Raw genomic sequence first — 14,914 nt, forward strand, 5'->3', positions numbered from 1 at the left:
TATACATATACCTATTCATTTTCTATAGTTATTAATTATGTAATTGGATTATATTACACCGCGCGGTAGTTAAAATTGATACAGATCATAAAACAGTTTGTACATAAAACCTTCTTAGGTATTATTTTGAAATGGTTTTAAATAATATGTTTTGATTATAATAGTTTTATTATATACTAGCCCTTTATCCATAAATACTAAATATCAAATTCCATAGATCTTTCTACAAAAACGTAAGATTTTCGTACAAAATTTCATCCCCTTTACATCCTTCTACTAGGGATTAAATTTTCAAAAATCCTTCCTTAGAGCTAACCAACTATGTAAAAGGAACCCATATGCAAATTTTCTAACCACAGCTTAGTTTGGGTTGTGCGTGGATATGTCAGACAGTCATTATTATATATATAAGTTTCACTGCAAGATGTATAAACTTTTTCTGATATTGGATCAAACTATCAAATCTACGATGTTATATGTTGCGTCCATAGTTATTCGAACAATACAGCAATACAAAGAAATACTTTTTGGGATTAAAAAAGAGGAGGCCTTAATTCAGCAGTAAGAGGTTGGTTATAACTTTACTTTAAAGCTTCATCAAATTATACCGTAGACATATTACTCAAAGTTTGTGTTTGTTATAACTCAGAAACTGTGAGATATATAAAAATACAAATGACTAGAGAATTTTCTTATATGCTATTAAATAATGTAAAAGCTTGTTTATGTCCCATTCACAGGAATGGGTCATAAACAAGCTTTTCCTCAAAAGGAGACCTTAGCACAGGCTAAGGTCTCTTTTTGAGGAAAAGTTTTGGAGCTCATTCCACCAAGTTGCACCAATGCGGGTTGGTGGATACACATATGTTGGAATTTCATTTGCCACATGCAGGTTTCCTTACCGTGTTTTGCTTCACCGCCGAGCACGAGACACACGGCGGGTAGTAGTAGCACTGTAGCGGCAGTTAGTATGCTTTTTTTTAGAACATTTATGCAGTACATGCCTGATAGATGAAAAAATATTTGCAATATAACACAAAAACATCAAAATTGATCATAAAAACTTACATCATTTATTTTTCTTGTACAGTTTCAGAGAAAAAACTTAAATCTCATGAAGATCGATTAACTTTTAAAAGCATTTATCCATTACGCTGATGGTGCATCTATGACTTCATTACACTGCCATTATGTATATTACGTAGGAAAATTGAAAATGACATGTTTTTACGATGCTTAGCTGTGAAGCTATCATTAAATTGTATAAAACTATTCATAACTAGCTTGTACATGCGGCTTTGTCTGATGTAATATTATTTATAGAAATAAAGCATTTCAACTATGAATTTCTTTCATACCTTTAGTTATTATCTTTTTGTTGCATCTTTTTTTTAGTTATTATGTTTTTGTGCAAAAGGAATGATGGGTCATCAGAATCCAGCTTGAGAAAAAAATCAAGCTATATCAAATAATAATATTATGTAATTTATACATTGTAAAATGTCATTGTTATGTTTCTGGTAGAAAATAAAATTAAAAACCCGCCCTTTCATTCGCTGTTTCTCCTTCAGGCAGTTATTTTCGGACCAGTGGTAGATTTTAGCAATAAACATAATAAGCATGCTATCTGTAATGGAAAGGCTTCTATAATAAGTAAGGACTGTTTCTTTGTGTTGAATTCGTAAAAAACCTAAAATGATTTTATTTGTATTTTGACCTCGGTATGACATATAAAATTGTGTTTCCGCGTGATAGTAGAAATGTCACATCGACGGTAGCTTAAAAACTTGTAGTACTCGCAAAAGAGCTCAAATCTAACCTGTGACTATTACGTCACTAAGCTATTCAGAATATTTTTATGTATAAACTGACACAGCTCTACTAAAATTTTACTATATATCTCGAAGAAACATTACGGGCCGTCCTGTTATTAGGCCCTTGATTAAAAATGTATAACGTGAATATAATTTAAGAACCTAATAGAAATCACATAAAATTACAACCTTGCAAACTGATATTCAATAGCAACGTCAATCACTTGTTAATTAAACTAGTTTAGATGCGTTCTTGCGCCATATTTGTATTAAGGTTATCATTTTTTTGTTATCCATTATGCTGTAATAACTTTGTAACTATTTACTTTGACCACCGTAAAAACTTATACTTAGAAGAGGCTAAAATAACTAAAGATATAATAATGAACTAAGTTGAGAATGTACGTCAGATATATGTACGGAAAGTGAATATTACAATTATTTACATTTTTTTACAGAAGGCGGGGAAGGGCGAATGGGGCACCTGATAGTATGTGGTTACTACGGAATACCGCGCACATATATTAATGCCGTAAAAAACCATTCTTTCTATCGCCAATGCACCACCAACCTAGAAGACTAAGATGCTATGTCCCTCGTGCCTGGATACTAGCTGACTCACCCTTAACAAGTGAATGCAATAAACAATACTTATGTATAGCTATTTTGTGATAGAATATCTGATAAGGGTAGTACCTAACCAAGACGAACCTGTACAAAGCATTACCACCAACTAAAGTTTAACTTGGGCAATTCAAGATGGCTTTGAACCCTACATACCTATTATTAAGTCTCTTGTGGAAAAGCAATATCATATTTATATATATCATACTATACGTGACGGTTACGCACGGATAGAATGAGTTTTACCCTGTTATAATACAATTAGTGCCGTGGTTACTGGCGAGTAAAATTACTCTATGATTCGTTCATGTGGCAGATCTTATTATTAGATATTTGTACAACTTATAAGAAAAATCAAGAAGTGTTTCTGTCAACATGGTAGTGTTGCGATGCAGTTGCTTTAAATTTTTATTTGCAAATTTATTAAGAGACTTTTGTTCTAAATCATTTGCACATGTCTGCCTCCGAGGACAATGCCAAACCTTTTGAAAATTAAGAAAGTCGAAGAGAATATATCATATTTAGGAATAAAATTAATTTTATTTTATGTCTGTTAGGCATATAAGACCAAAATTACTCAAAGACAATGTGAAATACCACAGAAAAATAGTATTCCAACATATTTGCTCAGAATTATCAATTGACAGTGACGGGAACAAATGGTGTGCTATACTGTATATTTTGGTTATGCCTGCGTCTTAAATTAATGTTTATTTTGCATTAATTGGATGACCCTAGCTCGACCTCTGATATTTAGATATCAGTGAATTTGATAATTACATAATACACTTATTTCCAAGAATTTAAGGAAGGGTTCAGCTCGAAATCAGAGAGTTAAATATGTGACTTTTTAATTTGTTTATTAATAGACTTCGTATCAAAATGAGCGCAACTAAAATCGTTACCTAAATGTTTTCCTCGTAGAAGAACATTTTTTATATTTTCACAAAAATGTAATGTGGGGCCCAGGGTGTCTGCTTTAGAGATTGTCTTTGGTTTAATCATATATCCAAAAGGTTTGCCAGCTCACTAATCATCCAACCAAAGCGATCTCACTAAGTATCTGTTATTCTTTTGGCAATGTTTGCCTGGAGGGTCGCTAGACTGACATTTTTCTTTCAGGTTCTAGATAATAAAGTAGATCTGTAAATTTCCCAATGCTGGACTGAGGCCTGCTTTCCACTGGAGGGGAAGGTTTGTAGGATATTTCACCGTACCGTAACAGCCTGTGAATGTCCCACTGCTGGGCTAAAGGCCTCCTCTCCTCTTTTTTGAGGAGAAGGTTTGGAGCTTATTCCACCACGCTGCTCCAATGCGGGTTGGTAGAATTCACATGTGGCAGAATTTCAGTGAAATTAGACACATGCAGGTTTCCTCACGATGTTTTCCTTCACCGTAAAGCACGAGATGAATTATAATCACAAATTAAGCACATGAAAATTCAGTGGTGCTTGCCCGGGTTTGAACCCACGATCATCGGTTAAGATTCACGCGTTCTTACCACAGGGCCATCTCGGCTATATCGGATATTTCACCACGCTGCTCCAATTTGGGTTAGTTACATAATAGTATCGTTATATGAAGGTTTCATATTAATTGGATTAGCATTTGCAGATATATGTAAAAAAATTAGGAAATTTCCTAATTATCTAGAGATAGACTCCCCTTTTATCGAGGCAGAACCTTGTCTTAAAACTACAAACATACTTGCATATACATGTTAAAGATTCTGACGCATTCTCGTTTGTACTTAAATTACTATATAATTAAATCTCCCTATTTCATTTTATGTTATAATAAAAGTAGGTATTTTCTTAAGCGTTAAGCTAAGTTTAGTCAAATTTAAAGTTGAATATAATATTAATGAACAAGGCAAAGCATAACTAAGCCTAACAATTTAGCCTTATTCTTAACAACGCTCGTATACCCTACAATATGTAGATTGCATTCAGCGAAGCGCACACGCACCGGATTGGTATTATTCGTTTGCCGTCATCAATTACAGGCGATTGTAACGGAGATCAAAGTGGCCGTCGCATGCGCAACTCATGCGTAAATTATAATACCTACTACATTACATAAATTTGGTTTTAAGTTATGAAATTAAAGCTAGTTTGGATATTATTGTTAATAATTTATTTTTATTTAATTTAATAATATTTAATAATTTGTTTCAAAGTCGTTCAGTGTGCTATGGAGCGAGCTATGCTCGGAGTATCTTTGAAGGATAAGATCAGAAATGAGATTATCCGGAAAAGAACCGGAGTCACCGACATAGCTTGCAAAATTAGCAGGCTGAAGTGACAGTGGGCTGGTCACGTATGCCCTAGGACCGATAGCCATTGGAGCAGACGAGTCCTAGAGTGGAGAACGCGGATCGGCAAACGCAGTGTAGGTCGCCCTCCAGGCAGGTGGACCGATGACCTTAAAAAGGTGGCGGGTACCGACTGGATGCGGAAGGCGGAGGACCGGGAGCTTTGGCGCACCTTGGGTGAGGCCTATGTTCAGCAGTGGACTACGAAAGGCTGTTGAATAAAAAATTTGTTAATATTTAAATACCAAAGATGCAAGTGGTATATATAACTATGTTAAAATTATATTAATGGTCAAGTATTGTCAAGTACAATGTTATTTTTTTTAATTTTTGATTAAATCAAATATCTTATATAATTCATACGCCGACGTTTATACATATGTAGATATTATGCTATAAACGTTTATATGGTTATGTACTTTACAAAATTTCAACTCAATCGAACGAACAATGTAAATGGAGTGAGCGCTTATAATTAGAGCAAAAACAAGAATTATTTTTGATATCTAAAAGATTAATTATCTTTTAATGCGTAGGTGAAATCGACTTAAAATCAATTTAAGATTAATCTAAATTTTAATCTTTTAGCGAATGAACGTTTTGTCCTTCAGTGGCTTGTAACTGGATTAACGATATATGACCATTTAATATAAAGCAATTTACGAAACAAAAGCTACACAAATCGATCGTGAGGCACCAAGCTGCTTCGATAAATTCTGCCGCGGAATCGTGTTCTTGGCCACGTAAGAACGTACTTTGATTTATTAACTGTCGATACGAGTACTAACTGTATGAAGAAAATACGAAAATTAATTTCAAAATATCGTTCAAGCTATTTTGGATTTTCATACAAATGATAAACAGCACAAATTGCCTTGATATAACTCTCCATCGCGTCTTAGGCGTCTTCATGGTAAATTCTCTGTAGCATCCTCATTGGATTTTCAAATAGATAGTGATAAATATAACAGTTTTTCAAAAATACACGTTAATTGATTAGCCGAATTGCGATAATGACAGGTAATAAATTCCACTTCGGACACGTGTTTTCGGTCACGGTTGATTGATTTATTACATTTTTCGGGCATGTGTATGAAGCGGCAACTGTTTGCGTTACACGTTTTCAATATTTAATTACGAAAACTTCACTACATTGCGTTACATTTTTCATTCGTTTCCCTTTAAAATGAAATAATAAACGCAGATGAATAAAGAGAATGTTTGTAAAGGTAATAAAAATGTTTAATTAATGATGAATTTAAATATTTACAATTTAGAAGTTATCATGAATAAGTAAGAGTATTAATTGTTGTTAACAAACTGACCTACTCTGGTCTTATCAGCTGACTTGTTTACAAACATCCTAACCTAGGCTAATGATGAACGACAGGGCGTAGAAGGTGATCAGTGGGCCGTTGACCCCTGGTAATGACTGGCCGATGACGTTGCATGTGGGCACGTGCTGAGAATTCAGTTTTTTATATGTGACAGATGTGGTTTCATAGTTAATAGCGTATACGATGAAGCTATCTATAATTGTATCCGCCATAGAAATTATTTATAGAGTTTTATTTGGTTCCAAAGTGTAACCCGTGAAGATTTTATCAGGGGGTATTATTTTTCCATGAATTTTAAATATTGTTAACTTACGTTATTATCACTTTAAAATCATTACGTTTTGTATACTTTGTATTGTACCTTTATATTTAATTTTATCTTGATTTTTTTATATGATATGATTATTAACGACTTGTAAGTATTTGTAAAAGTTTCGCTAAGCAATGTAGATATATCTTTTCCTTCTTTTACTACACTCCTCTTAAACTTCCCGTAAGTTTGGAGATTAAACTCTTAAAAAATATTTATCTCTCTTAAAAGTACCCTTATAATTATTTATGAAGGAAAGATAGCTAAATAAATCTTTCTAATACATGTTAATAATTTTATATGTTTTTTTTTTTTTGTTTTTGTAAAAACATTGTACGTAATAGCTTTATGTAAACCAATAATTGTAGCTAATATTTATTTAAATTTATATAAACATCTTTCCTTAGCAGTCATCACTATTTTTTTCAATTCAATTACAGTGTGAAGTTCTGTATCAGATTTCAGCTCGGTCACACATCAACTATCATTGAGACGTCACATAAATAAAGACTAATACTTTTAAACGTGACTTTCAAAAAGAAAGTGCTACGCAAATTGGATAAAGAGAACACATGAGTTATAAGGTTTACATGTATTGTCATTTGTTAACAGCATTTTGTCTGCACATAATATTATGTCTTAGTAATGTGTATTCGGTTTTAAAAGACTTATTGTCATAGTAACAGAAATCTCGATTTCTGTTCTCATAATCGAAGTATAGAAGATGACAGTACTAAAACCGTTGATCTCGGTTGGATTCGTATCACATCGGATTATAAAAGTGATTGCATCATCTAATTATGAAATGGAATAAATAGTGCACACACTTTATCACTTTAATATATTCTGTGAAATATTTTATTTTCTGTTTTAAAACTATATCACTGAGTAATATTTCAAAATGGCTGACCGACCTGGATGTGTAGTCATAATCTTGACCGGTGGGTCTAGAAGTATTGCGAAGGACTTCCTTATATGAATATTCTTATATTTCTTATAAAATTCATAAAAACATTCAAGACATATTATAAAACTAAGTCCACAACCGCGCTGTTCTGTCTATCTTAACGCAATAAACTCAAAGACTACCGGACGGATTTACATACGGTTTTCACCAATGGATTGTTACATGAGGATGGTTTAGGTGTATATTGCATTAAGGTTGTGTGTAAATTGACTGAGATATAACGATGATCGTTGAAGATGTCGGAAAAAAGATATGCCGACTGAGAGCTTTACTGGCGTGCGCTGCGTAAACCAATTGAGTTATATTTATTACTATAATATGAACGGGTTATGTAATCCCTTATACAATAGAGCCGAGATGGCCCAGTGGTAAGAACGCGTGAATTTTAACAGATGATCGTGGGTTCAAGAGCGGGCAAGCACCACTGAATTTTCATGTGCTTAATTTGTGATTATAATTCATCTCGTGCTTTACGGTGAAGGAAAACATCGTGAGGAAACCTGCATGTGTGCAATTTCACTGAAATTCTGCCACATGTGTATTCCACCAACACGCATTGGAGCAGCGTGGTGGAATAAGCTCCAAACCTTCTCCTTAAAAAGAGGAGAGGAGGTCTTTAGCCCAGCAGTGGGATATTCACAGGCTGTTACAGTACAGTAATGTAATCCCTTATTCTACCCGTGAGATATCGGGACGGGTAGCTGCTTAGTGTATTTTATGTTAATCATCGTTCGCCTTTTACATACTATTTACTTTTATAAACTATGTAATATTACTTGGGATGCTTAAAGCCTAATATATTATATTAGATACGATATAAGCTATATATATAACTATATGTAATAAATTGTATCACCGAAAATGTATACAAATAAACATTAAAGAACTTTGTAAATTATGTTTTTAAAAGAGTTCAAAGAAAACATTCGAAGATTTTTAAGCACACTCTCTTTCGTTTTTTACCTTTTCTGGACCGCTTACACCGGTCTGGTTTTAACATTATCAAATCTAAACTTGCTTTGCAAAACTACAAAACTTAAGAAAAATTAGATATCGTATGTAAGGAATATTCCAAAAATTAAATACAAGCGCCATTAAATCCAACAAAATTATGACTACTAGTAGTCAATTAAAATTGATTGTATATGTTTATTTATTGTATATCATATAATGGATGGACCAGTTCAGACATGTAAGTTTAATTTATTTCGATGTGTCATGGTGGATCGTTGACAAAACCGTACGTACATACATAGTGATGTTGTTATTGGCTCAAATTGATATGTCCGTCTTCATAACGGTTTCGTCGGATGGAATCCATTCCAGCGTATCACTACATGATATCACAAAGAAAGTTACCCCAGTCTGTCATTATATCGTTTTATAGTATTAACTCTTTATTGGAATGATAATTTGAATCTAACGAAAAATAAGCTTATATAGAAAAATTGTCTCCAAGGACTAATTCGATTTTTGTTTATTTTTTTTACGTTATAGGCATATGAAGATAAAGAAGATGTAAGAAATAATAACCATTCCTTACATCGCCATTGCGCCACCAACCTTGAGAATTGAGATGTTATGTCCCTTGTGCATGTAGTTACACTGGCTTACTCAGATTTTAAACTGGAACGCAACAATACTAACTGTTACTGCTTAGCGGTAGAATATCTGATGAGTGGGTGGTACTAACCCAAATGGGCCTGCACAAAGCCCTACCACCAGGTTGGAATAAAAATGGTAAACGATAATTAGACAATTGTTCTACTAACAAGACTTTAGGGTTAAGTAAATTTTAAGCACACTGTTAAGTCACTGCTACATAAAGGATTTAATTTGTTGTGATTCTATTATAGTACAACCTAAGTCAGAAACAAATGCATACTGATCAAACACAACTCAATACATTATTGCTTAGCGATAGAACGTCTTATGACTTGTCTTGGTTTCACGGTTCTGTCCTAACAGTATGAAGAACTACAGATTGCACGAAATAATTTTTCGAAACAAATACATAATAATTATTACAATCGATTTAAAAAAAAATATAGTAAAAAAAACATACATCACAAAAATCATACTTGTTAAGGCTCTCACTTCTCATCTTCAATGTCAACTTAATCGGCATTATTGTAATCTTATTTTCTAAGAATTATAAGTAAACGATGACTGGCGTTGTTGGAAAATGGTCATAATCGGATATCAAGCGGCGCAACTGACATGTAAATCGTGATCGGATGGAGACTCGAATCCGCTACCACAAACTACCGGTGCCACTGCGCTGAGTCAGCAAATTTGGAACACCTGCCGTTCTAATACAAGTAATATAGAAGCTTATAAATATGACTGACCATAGAAAAATAATCTCTAATTGAAGGCAGAAAAGATCCTTATTTCTATATAAATTAAATGTCTTTATAACATTATAAATAACGAAGGAGTTAAAGACAAAAATTCGGTGTCATAGTTAATTATTTTACGGATAAACTTGTTATTAACAGATGTTCTTGTATATTAAATGTCATATCTGTTATAATCGAATTTATATGAATGGTATTGAGTAGGTATACGTAAATAGGTTATATATATTTAAGATACATAACCTTTAAGCATTCAGGTAAAAATAAATACAATATATAGTCAAAGATTCTCACCGTCAACCTTCGTCAAAACTTTATCTAACGTACCCATATAATCATATTTGTTCGTTTTTTTTTTCTAAAAAATATAATTTCTTGATCCCTCTAATACTAAAAAAAAAGCAAAGATGTTTTTAATCTACCATTTGAGAGATTGACAGGTCGGTTCGTTCCCGCGGCAAAGGCACCAGGTAAAAACCTTGATTAAAAATATTTCAGCGAAAGCTCGCCTGATGTTATCGGGTTTTCTTTATCTTCATAATAATATATTTTGGTGATTCCGCTTGTTAAGGGTTCATCTGCCTTCCTTTGTTTCGAATGCAATTGTTATTTAATTGAAAATTGAGCGCTAAGGTAACGAAGTAGAAAAATAATATGTATAGACAGCTGTCTCTGACTTATTAATATTAAAATATTTAGTTGTATGTTTTAAATATAAGAACTAAGAGTTCGTAACTTTTATCGTATGTCTCCTCTACATATTATAATATTATTATAGTTGTGCAAAGTTTTAATAAATGTTGTGATTTTAGTTTAAGCAAAGTTTACACGTGCTTAATATGTATATAAAAGGTCAAGATTCGTATTACAGTAGAACCATTTATTTAACTAAAACGTAAATAAAAACTACCCTATCACTGTCAACGACATCTCAACTACTAGCGAATGCACCCTATGAAAACAGCCATTTCTCAAATTGCATGGCGAACGAATTCAACAGAAGCCGAGCCCTTAGAAAAAAATATCGAAGTAAAACCATCCCCTAAAATTATTTTAGTGAAAAGAAAGGAACTTAATACACCCCACTATGCCTCCCTATAGGCGCACCCCTTGCTTGATATGTGTGTGTAACGGTTGCCTGTGTGAGTGCCCTCCGAACGAAACAGATGACAGCTGTGTAGGGCAACGAAAGTATTTTAAAAATATATATTTTTAGAGTACTTTTTGCAAAATAAATAATAGTATTAAAAATCTTTGTATTCGATTCTTCTATCTTATTATAAGGTAAAAACACACATCCACAAACTTTAGAACCAAATGTGAATATTATCACCACTTATACATTAAAAAATATATACAAAAATAGTAAAGCAAATTATAAGTAAAATAATATAAATAACTTATTATATTTAAAAAAAAACAATCATAAAATATTTTTCAATAAAATTAACTAAATAAACGTTACAAAACTTTCTAGCAACCCTAACAGGGCCGTACCGGGCGGTGTCGGGAAATCAACACACACATCAACACACATACGAATCCCCACAGAAGGGCACGAAGCCCGAGTGACTACCGGCAAGATATGAGCTATACCGTGATGTTAGGTATATAAGGGTGAACAATCGGTATATTTCGTACGTATTTTAAAACATTGAGACGCCATTCTATTTTAATATTTCCAAACAGTTTTATTGATTGATTGGTTAACATGTTGAATTAATTATTATTTCAAAAAGTTATTTAAAATAGTCTATTTAATATATTGATATTTTTTTACTTTTATTCAATAAGTGTCAGTATTATGGTTTTTTTATAGGAATATATAATCTTAAATATTTTTACAAACTTAATATATACTTACATATATCATATCAACTATCTATCCATATTCGTTTCCGTTTCAACGTTTGTTTTAAACTTCAGTTTTTGCTGAAATAAATAAAGACAAAGTAAATCCCAATCCAATTTATTTTCCCTAGGCCGTGATCGAAACATTAAAATCCACTCCGCGAACCCTCTTCCCTCTTCGTCATCTCACGTACGTTTGCAGTTCTCAAATCGACTCTAGTATGGATTACAACCTTCTGACGACGTTCGCTTCCCCAAATAAAGTTTGAGTCCAAGTTAAAAGAAACAAATATTTCAAGTAAGAATATAGTAAATTAGCTTTTTATTTCATTTATTTATTTATATTTTATTACACAAGTAAAGAACAAAAAGAATACCTAACAGAAAAAAAGGTGCGCTAGAAATGTATTATCATTATTTAAAGCATTCTCTCACAGACAATCTGGTCGAGTTTGCTAAGACAAGAGGCAAGTTTAGTCTTGATAAGAAAAAAAACCCTATTAACTAAACTATTCACTAAAAACTTCTTTTAATAAAAATATAACAATGAAAAACACATATTATATTTTTATTTAATGCTAATATCGTTTAAACTTATTACAATATTAATTTTAACCACACTTTTTAGTTCCTACCAATATATTTGTAGTGCTATTAGTTTTATATATTATGTTTTTTGGTTTATTGAAAAAATTGTTGTTGCAAAATGTTAGCAATGTATTCGAAACGAATATTAATGTTATTTGTTAAGAAATCGATAATATTCATTGTTATTGATATGCCTAATCTGTTATGTTCTGCAGCAAGGAAGTGATGTACAAATATACCTGCCTGCCATAAACCGTTTTAAGTTAATTTTTGTTTCTTATTTCGATTTCTTATAATTATTTATAGTATTCTCTCACAGATTATCTCTCTCTATTATTATTATTAGCTTTATAAGAAGTAAAATTAGACCTAATGTGATTAAAACCAAAAAGTTCACAAATTGCAGATATTAACATAAACACGCTGCACACTTGTGGCATATAGCATCTTTAATATATATAAGAGACGCTATATTGAAATTTGTCATTTTGAAAGTCGGATACAGCATCCCTCCGCACGTTTTTATAAGATAATATTGTTTTTTTAAAAATATACATTAGTTTCCATTGTTCTTAAAGGCAATTTTATAACAGATGGGTTTGGTTTTACGATATTCTTATATATATGAATTAATGTATTCTTTGCCTTCTGATATATTATATAAATATAAGATGAATTTTATCCATTTGATAAAGCACGTCTTACCGATTATATGAACAAACGATGTACAAATAGCGACAAATAATTATATATATTTTTCGTCTCTACATGGATGAAGATATATCATCGTGAGGTAACCTGCATGTTGGACTAAATATCTCCGCATGTAGATGCCATTAAACTGCCCAGGAGTCGTAATAGGAAAGGAAGCATTTGTCCAGCAGTGGGAGTTACTGACACCATTACTTACGTCATAATCTTCATATTCATATATTATATCCATGTTTTGATATGAAGATAATAATTACCATATTGACTTTATCCAAATAGATTTATTTATGATTTATCATATAAATAGTTCATGGTGCTTATTTAACTTTAATAGATTAAGCCTTTTATGACTTTGCCTGCATTAAAACAGCTTCATTATATTTGACATTAGTCTTACAATGTACTCTGTACAATACAATAATTACTGTGTTATTATTCGTAATGAAGACAACGTAATTAACTGTTATTTTATAAACTATACTTGTTTCAGAAAAAAAATTTAAACAAAATTTTTAAACAAAAGAGATATAAAAACACATTTTAAATATTATTTTTACAGCAAAAATACTTGCTGAACATTTTATTTGTGAATTCTTTTATTATTAAAAATCATAGTTACATATTTTCAAGTTACTTACCTAAAAAGTATTCTTCAAATATACGGCTACCTCAAAAATATAGCTGCAAGTCATCCCAGCGCAACACTTCGTAAGCAGTCCCGCGGGAGCATTACCGGGACTCACCTGCCAAATAGCATGGATAAGGCTTTATACTTACCGCTTCATTGTTTCACGACTTATATCAAGTCCCAGAGGTAAGAAATGCATTGACGCCTATGAAAATGACCGATGCGAATGTATATTTTTGTCGACAATAACTCCGTGAAAACGATGAATTACTTTTAATAATTTAAGTTGTACGATTTTGCATGATAAAAAATATATTCTATATTATATATTTTTATATTTCTACATATGAAATTCCGCAGCGTGGGTATTCATAATACTTCTCCTAAACGGCTTGAACTAATTTGATGATATTTAGTAGTAGGTGACGCTATTGCCAATATACAGATATTTTATTTGGCAAAATTTAATTTGAATTTTTTGGATTTCTCGCATAATAAACATATAATCCTTAATTTAAAATCCTCCCAGCACATCTCAAAATATTCTTTTTTTTTACATAATTAATATTCCATTGGCTTGAAGTATATCTCTTATTGCCCTCAATTTGTTTGTAAAGCAAAATTACCAATAAATATTATAACTATTTAATAAATATTACTTTGATATTTTCTATTTATTATTCCAATTATATATCATTGTTTTGATAATTCTATGTCGGAGAGGAATATAAGGATTTATTCTTAATATGAATGTCATTAAATTTATATCGTTAACATAAGTGAGATATATTTCTAACTTCGTATATGATTCAATTAATTTCTAGTTCTAGTAATAGACATGACCACAGGGCTGGCTGACATCATATCTTAACGTGTTAGATAACTTTGATGGAATACAACATTCATATCTAGAAAATGTAAGTCATCAATTGTATGTAGTTAATTTGAATTCATACTTGATCATAATATATTTAACCAGTATTTTTAGTATATTTTGTTTTTATATCAAAATATTCTTTTAACTTTAATGTAAAACAGCCGAATTGTAGGAATACTTTTCGCATTAGTCGAAGGGTCTAATGATTCAGAAGGGCTTTGAGAAAATGCGTATAAATTATTTGTTGTGTTTGTAATGGGGAATATTCATAAAAACATATATGAAGGTAGATTTTCGTATGTGAACAGTAAACTTTATTCAGCGAGTTATGTGAAATGTCTCAAATAAATACTACATTTGGCGACGTACACGTAATAAAAACTATCAGAGTACTTACTTATATATCACGGAACGGATTGGAAAGTATTAAAATATTACATTTTGTTCACTATAACGCACTATAAAATATATGTCATTTTTCTTTAAATAATTACTGTTCAACAGTGGCAGTAGCTACCGGTAAATTTTGCATT

The 14,914-nt window shown here is 31.7% G+C and overlaps 1 protein-coding gene across 1 annotated transcript in view; it reads right to left on the reverse strand.

The window, feature by feature from the left end:
- Window positions 1–992: 992 nt before the first annotated feature.
- LOC126772734 (ras-related C3 botulinum toxin substrate 1) overlaps window positions 993–14,914 on the reverse strand; it is a 231,044-nt gene continuing 217,122 nt past the window's right edge. Inside the window, exon 7 of the transcript XR_007669679.1 lies at window positions 993–1,004. The gene's annotated coding sequence lies outside the window, so the exon portion shown is untranslated. The remainder of the gene's footprint in view (window positions 1,005–14,914) is intronic.

The sequence above is a fragment of the Nymphalis io genome, chromosome 13 (assembly GCF_905147045.1).
Source record: "Nymphalis io chromosome 13, ilAglIoxx1.1, whole genome shotgun sequence".
In the NCBI taxonomy this organism is placed as follows: Eukaryota; Metazoa; Arthropoda; class Insecta; order Lepidoptera; family Nymphalidae; genus Nymphalis; species Nymphalis io.